This window comes from Papilio machaon, chromosome 7 (assembly GCF_912999745.1).
Source record: "Papilio machaon chromosome 7, ilPapMach1.1, whole genome shotgun sequence".
Taxonomy (NCBI): domain Eukaryota; kingdom Metazoa; phylum Arthropoda; class Insecta; order Lepidoptera; family Papilionidae; genus Papilio; species Papilio machaon.
The window spans coordinates 4,124,972-4,133,747 of NC_059992.1; positions in this window are offsets into that span (position 1 = coordinate 4,124,972).

An 8,776-nucleotide genomic window follows, 5' to 3' on the forward strand; every position below is an offset into this window, starting at 1 on the left:
CGTTGGTCAATTTTAGATGCGCAATATATCCGTAGTTTCCTTAAACTTAGATATCAAACGTGTACAGGAAGACTGAATTTGCTGTAGATATTCTTTCAATTGCATTTTTATATAGTTTAAATTGTAACAAGTAATCTAACAAAATATCTTTTACACTGATGTTGCAATGGTGTGCTTTTAAAGCTGCATTCAAAAATGTGTAATGTAATTTATATTATAAATACGTGCCAGAAGAAAATTAATTTCAATTTGATTGTTTTTAAAATTTGCGCTTAATAAAAACATTAATAATAAATCAAAGTTTATTCCATTGTTTGATTGTCAAGTTTTATAAAATCTAAATGACTTCATTAGAAATATATCCAAATAATTTTTTGTATATATACGTTATAATTCAACTTCAGGTGTACACCGATTGTTATAAGTGTTAACACATATTCTGCCTCCAATAAAATGGTTTACACATTATAATTGTTTTATTTAAATCTAATTTCTTTATCATGTTGTCATTATTTATCCTTATTATAACTAGCTATACGTACTCTTTCACTCTAGTTAGTTGAATAATATATCAGTATATGAAGCTAAACTTGGTTCCCTTATTTAAGGAAATTGCGCAAACGAGTGAACGGTATTCCCTTACGTAAAAAATATTTTATAAGATGGCATGCGAGCAAAAATTGAATTCACCGAAATAGTGAAGCGACCGTTGTCTATATACATCCGTAATTATAGATGCATTACGTATCATTAACTAACGAAGGAGGGACGCCCACAGAGAGATCCTTTCTTGTTCACATCCTTTTCTTGTTCCTTCCAAGAAAAGGATGGGAAAGGAAAGAGTACTAAAATCAAACCTCGGCACTCACGCTCATCAGAGGAAACGCATAATTACTACCCCTTCACATCTGTCTTCTGTGTGGTCGTGGAATTTCACCTGTCGAGCTAGTCCATTCGTGGAATAGATGTTGTTGTTGCTGGCGTCTACCACAGTTGAAATTCATTGTGAATTATGGTAGTTCATCGACCAAAGAACGACCACTACAACTAACAATAGTCTTAATGCATTTAAATCGAAAATAGCCTTGCGCTATCTTTCGTCTACACTTAAAAAAAGTATTTGTCACGTGTTAGAAAATTTTGAAACGTATTTCAAATTTTGGTTATCGTAACACTAGAGCGGAACGTGCTATTACATATTCAGGCCGGCAGCCGTCAAAGCGCTTTGTACGAGTCTCAATACGAGACGTAGATACCAAGCACTCGTTATAACATCTGCCATATTCTACTTGATTGCATATCTGTAACGGTTTCCTAAATCATGTCAGTTATGACAAGCTTCATACCGAATAGTGAACATGAGTTTTGCCGTAATGAAATTTTTTTTTAAGCTTCAACTTTACTAGGTGTGCTGTCACATCGTGTGTGTGGATTCGTTGACTTCACACGCACATATCTTTGAATTCCTTCGCAGATATGTGCATATCAAGATGTTTTCCGAAACTGAGTAAGTGTTACTAGGTTAACATCGAATCGTTCTATGGATTTTTTAAAACCGCATCATCAGATCATACGCCCATACTCATAAATTAAAAAATTCTAATCGTTATAGAATACAAAATTTAAACTAATCTTTCAAAGACAGTCAAAACAAAAGCGACATAAAGATAGATAATTTAGAGTTAATACTCTTTTATATATGGGTATATCACATCTGATATCCTTAGGTTTATAATAAACGTTATGTTATTAAGCCGGTTTAGAGCGCCAGGTGCGTTGAGAATATTACATCTTTTAACAATATTCAGATGAAAAATTCTGAAATTTAGTATATTCAAGCTCGGGTGGGTTCGTTCTTGATTTATGTTTAACTATATTTAACAATACATTTTACTATCTGAAGAAAATTATGCCTATGTTTACATCTATATCTAAGTGTACGCCTACGTCACATCACACCACGGTCAGAAAAAGGTCACAAGCTACCTTTTATCCCTGTAAACTAGACGTTCGGATTTTTACTCACTTTTTACATATCAACAGATAGTTATTTGGTAAGTAAACAGCTCATTTTACCTTTTATCTTTATTTTTGGCACTAAAATAATGCTTGTAATAGAAATAATTAACAATATTATAGTGTTGTTGTAATTATAAATGAGCGCGGCCAAACGTGATGTTTAGATGCGGCGCTAAAATGTTTAATTGCATTCAAAATGTGAACACAGCTGTTACTACACTCGCTATTATTGGGTTATATGTTTTACGTAAACACTTGCATAATAGCGTATTATTAAAAACATATTATGACAGCTATATGTTTAGCAAAAACTAGTTTTTAAAGAATAAACTACGTAAAACATTTTAATCGTTATTTTCAACTAATTAACATAAATTTAATATTTATTTCATTGACCAAGAAGAGTTTTATATACAATGTTGAATCTTTCAACCATCAACCTATAGTGACTGTTAGAAGTCTTGATACTGGGTAAATTAATTATTGCGTAATTCATAATTATTACAAGTTTTCTTTCTCTTAATAATATTTCTGCATTTTAATAGCTTTAGTGATTTTCAAACGACATTATACCTATAAGCAGATACTTTTAAATGCTTTAATTTCAGTAAACACATGTGAGATCACGATTCTATTACCGCGTTCTCAAACATTGTTAAAATTAAGAACGTCGATACAAGAGGAAGCTTAATGTGTTAGTGAAGTATAATTATAACGTTCATGGTGGAATGTTTGTTACATAAGGAACACAAAATTTCATTTTAATCACGAACAACATAATAAATAAAAGTGTCATAATTTATGAATAAAATTGACACAAGTGCACTTCGTTTTAAGTTGATATATACTTCTTGTTAGAATATAAAAATATATTTCATATCTATTTTTAAAACAAATTACATTTTTTCTTTTCAAACCTATTGAATCAAGTAATGAATAAACTGTGGAACTTTTCTAAACTATCTCTTTAGAAAAAACAGAACGTTCCGAAAATATGCCAATCAATAAAATGGGAATTCAGCACAAGACTTGACTTAAATGGAATTCAATTACATGCTTCTAAAGAGAACGAGGGATATTTTTTGTTCCTATTGGAAGCTAACAAACGCGTATTACCCTGCAGCGGTATGTAGATCTAAATATTCTGTGGCTGACGTATACGTAACTCTACTCAGGCTAACATATCACCATCCGCTTTATTACAACTTTCTTTGCTATCATACGATACTAGTTGGTAGGATAACTAAACGCTAACAAAGGTATGAGTAAACAGGTCTCTGCTAAGTTTTCATAAACTTAACCTAAAATTAAATGTTATGTTGAAAGTTCGGATATTGGGATGTTTTTGTAAGTTATACATATTTGGTAGCCGTCCGATCCGTGCTCGCATGATCGCATACATCGCATATTCGCTGTCCGCTGCACATTTCAGTGACAATCGTGAGGTGGATTCTTCTTTAGTTTTATACGACACTGAATTTTAACTACCTTTTAAAGTGTAAGCATTTCTTTATAAGTAATGAGTTAATACTTTGTTAGTTTGCATGCTTTTTAGCTAGTGAGGCTCAATATTTCAGTTTGATTGAATGTTGTTGTTGTTTGTTGAAAAAAAAATGGGACTTACAAAACAAAACCTTTTGAGGTAACGCAGTCAAATCTTGTATTTACTAAAATAATAATTTCCAACATCGACTCTTGCTTGTAGAACAAATCTTTAACATTTCTATGAACCCAAGAACCATGTCTCTATAATTAAATCGGCTATTTGATTTTCAACAGCTGGAGTCCGGGAAATTGAGATATTTCAGTGATTGTAACATTTCGAATCTTTATATTAAAACCACGGTCCTATTGATTGCATTTAATATTAAAATATACTTCAGTCTTTAATTAAGACTTTAGGAAAATAGCGCTAAGGAAATATGAAGAGGTATTTGCATGAAGTTCCTGAAGAGGTCTCATTATGCATCAGATTTGCTCCGGGCCTTGCGCTGCGCTTCGCCGTTTGCCATCGACGCCGCTGTGTTACCCACTAATATAGCTTGGATTAATTATCATAAGAAACATTTTCGGCTTAACTGTTACCTTGAGTTTGCCGTATAATTTTAACAAAGTATTAATTTCAATCCATTTGGTATTACTATTAAGGTTTAGAATTTTCCTAAAAATGTTGAAACAAACAGACCTAACGTAGAATTGTGATGCGATACAATCATCAAAAACAAGCGTTTAAAAAGTTTTATAGAATCAAGTCAGAGATAAAAAGAATATCTAGCTTTTCCAAATGAACAAATTCAAGTATTTATATTGTGCTGACTGTTATTCGAGTTTACTGTACGCCTAATGTGCATTGGGTAATCGTACGTATGTGCGTGCATAGCTTTAGCAGACTAATATTTCGATATTCGACTCATACCAGACAAGAGATCTGGCATTATTCGACAGAGCTTTCAGATAGCATACAGCTTGCAGTTATCGGATTAATTTTACATTCCTTTAATATAGACAGCTTTGCAGACTAATGAAATTGTAGTCATGTTATCTAATAAGTAACAAATAATTAACATAACCGTTTTCTGATACTGCCCTGGAACACATCCGTCGCCTTATCCACATTCGTAGATCTATTTATATTTGCTCGTCGGTTGAATTTGCTCATAATACACATAACACTCTACATCTAAAATTACGTACTAGTAATATAACATTTAATGTGGTAACAAATCAATAAAAAATATCGCGTTTTAAAAATAACTTAGGACTAATCTTTTCATATTTTACCGACCAAGATTTTCCTTCAGAAATTTTAGTTACAATTATTTCCAGGAATTCAAAAGGCGCGGCATTCTATGAATGGAGTTATATTTTACGAAATTAATTAAAGAAGTTATTTGAAAGCGTTCTCTGATAGATCACATAGAGTGGAAGTTTTCATAACCGAAATAATCTATTTTATTGTAACAATTATTAATAAATATACCGTCACAATAAACAGATTAGTATACATTGTTAGAAATCACGAAGTCATAATACACTGTTGACACAATTTATGATTTGTGGTTAAAGGAAATCCGCACGCGTTGTTTATTTCCTTATTAATGCTTATAAATGCTAAATTCCTATTTGCTAAATTAATAACATTGGACGCACATTATTGTAGGTTGTTTAATTATATAGTTGTATAGAGTTTTGCGATACAATTTGATTTTCAATTAAATAAACAAGTATTCGGTTTCTTCGAATTCATTTATCTACACAATTAATAAAATTTCAGTTATAATATTGAAAAAATAAATCGTACTTCGCGAACATGATCTATTTGCGTTGCTTATTATGAAAATCCAATATTTAAAATGTTTGTCTGTTTACCTGTCTGTATGTCCGCAAGTCCGCGTTTGTTCCGGGTAATCCCCGAAACGGCTGGTGATTTTGACGGGAATTTGTGCCGGAGAAATTTAGTCAATGTTTTTTAAATCCTCGCATCCGAAGTAGTAGGTGACCCCTAGTTATTGATAAATTTTCGTTTCGAAACGAATTTATTGTTTCCGTGAATTTTAACTATCATAAAACCTATATTAAAATATTCTTTTTCTTAAAAATAATGATTGTTGACAACATGTTTTTATTCCTTGGCAATTGACTCACGGTTTTATGTTTATGTATTAACTTGAGTACATACATTTTATAAAATGTTCCGTTCAGGACGTACTAAGTCTTCCCTTGTCTAGTTGTCTCAGTAAATGAATAAGTAGTACAATTGAGGTTGTTAGAAGCTTAATGCTTCTAACAACCTCAATTGTACTCGCTAACTTACGAAATAATCTACTATTGTTTCTAATATTTTGGAAAATTATTCGTGAATTAATTTATTTCAATATCAATTATTAACAAATCAAGATAAAGTTTATTTTTTATTCAAATACCCAAAGGTGCATAAAAAATAAAGAAAAATAAAATTTAATTTTACAAAGGACATAAAACAAAACGCGTAACAGATTAAAGAAAAATATTTTAGGTCACACCAAGGGTTGAATTTTTTCGCAGAATGCACTTATTCCTGATGGAATTCAATTACGGTTAAAGGACAAAGAGGAAAAGTCGAGCGCTACCGGCTGAAATAGAATAAAACTGTTCTCCGCTGCAATGCACTGTACTACAGTACCGAATATTGATTTTAGACTTGTATTTGTGATTTGAGTGTAAGATTTAAGTATTTTTTTTTGTGTGAGCCACCTGATTCGCCCAAATAGCGAAGCGACCGCTGTTCATACACATCCGCGATTACAGATGCGTTTCCTACTCTTAATCGAAGAAATTTTCTTTCCCTTTCCTACGCGTCCCGTCTTCTGCAAATCCACTGCCGTTTTCGATCCTTTCCTTATAAGAAACGGATAGGAAGGCAAAGAGAAACAAAATTAGACCTCCAGCACTTCAGTCATCAGCCGAAACGCGGAATTACTTCCACTTCACGCCTGTCTTCTATGTGGTCGTGGTATTGCACCGGACGAGTCAGACCATTCGTGCAACAGATGTTGTTGTGGCTGGCGTCTACCACTGTTAAACCACATTTTTTTTAATGTTTTAATTGAGCAATAATAATAATCTCAAAAAGGAAATGAACGATTTCAAAATAGTGTTCTTTTTCAATTGGAACAATAAATAGAAAAACAATCAAATTCTGGCTTCGAAATTTTTATGAAATGTTCAAACACTAGCTAGCTGTTTAAAAAGCCAATTAACTTTAATAGCTCTTAAAGTTATAATCGTACATCAAAATTGCACACTCTCGCAACTGCAATGTGTTAACTTCATTGTTTTGCACGATTTTATAAAAATAAAGTGAAAATGTTTTAAAAAACAAAAGAAAAGAAGAAGTATACAATTTTTTTCATCAAACTGTACTATAATCTATTTATTACTTGTATCTATTAATTATATTTCTTCCTGTAACGAAGAATTTAGCATAATATCATTTCATTATATGTACATAGTATATTTAAAAAATTTTGAAGTTCGTAATTTGAACTTTTGTTTGTTACATAGAAGTTGTAAGTTGTTATTGGTGTTGGAAAATTAATTAAGACTGCGAGAAACTGGTCTTAATATTAAATTTCAAATAAAGTTATATCCGAGAGAAAATTAAATTTATGGCTTCGCACATTAAAACAACGAAATATTACTGTTCATTATTTTCAAATATCACTGGTACAAATTTAAATTTAAGGAATACTACGAGTATACGTCTTCCTTATTTTAGAACTCATCATCAACTTTCCATTTTCCCATTTAACGAATAAAATTTCCGAAATAATTGTTCTGAATCTGATTGGAAATCAGATTCCCTTTTGGAGCGTAGGTTCGAATCCTACCGACTGCGCCATGTTAAATATTATTTTAATTACGGGATATCTCAATCAAACAACAGTTACATATCGACTGAATTTAATAATGATCCATCCAATATATACAATATTTCTATTAACCGAAAACTTATTTCTGGATACCTGACAACAATAATTGATTCTTAAATTGAGAGCTGAAATAAGAGATAGATTATAATATGTATTAGCAATTTTAAAAGCAAATATTTATTTAATAATATTAAATTTTATTAAAAAGGTGAAGTTTTTCCCACAAAAATAAAGTTTTGGCTTCATAAAAATATGTAGAAATTTTGAAATAGAATTGGGATAGCAGCGCTGTACTAACACCAAGGGCAATGTTGACTAGGCTCGCACTTGTAGGCGGGCAAGTTTAATCATAGTAACATCTTGCGACATGCCCATATCCAAAATGTTAGTTTAAACAATAGACAACCCAGATGAAACATAGTCATTTAAAGCTTTAATTAAGATGTCTTATTATAATATGGTTTGTTAAAAGATGTATAGCTTATACTAGCTATAGCAGGAATATAAAAAACCTCGCTATATTTCGGAAAAATAAAAAAATATTTCTTTGCACATATTAGAAATGAACTTAATAAAGATTTTTATGTTTATATCTAGACTCTAAGACTAATGTTATCTATTGACCTTGTTTATTGGATCGTATGGCTATTGATTTAACTAGGCTTAGTCGAGGTCCTATTAATTCGCCAGGATTAGAATATTACCGTTTCGTATTGGCTTAGTATTAAGACTTATACATTCTTCAGTATGTAGGTTACATTATTGCTAAATTATGTGATAATTACATCACAGCAAGTAAATAATAATAAGATACCAATCAAATATTATTTTAGCCAAAAAAATATTAAACTGCCGGTGCTCTTTGTTCGTCAATCAAAAAATCTAAATGTATAAACTACACTCTGTGTATCCAGGACGCCATGTTAAACAAATATATAGGGAAATCATCCGGAAATTGTTTTCACAACCGGAAATTAGTGTGGCATAAAAGGCAAATATACAAAAATATCAACCCTCGTACAACACGATATATGTATTGAAATTGTACTCTTTTTTAAGAGAAGGGGCAAACGAGCTGCGGTAACACAGATTCCATGTCAACATCGACGCCAATGGATTTAGATAAGCTACGGCAAGATAACTTCAAAAAGCTAACTTAGAAAAATAAAAGCTCATGTCCACTAAATATAGTTAATTAAACAAAGATAGCCTAAAATCCTATATTATGCACTAGTTATGTGAATTATATTGGTTATTATTTATCATCAAAACAAGTTCATTAATTATGAAGTGAGTTTGCAAAAGGTTGTCACTTGTCTCGAAGTTTCCGGCTCTACTTAAATGTT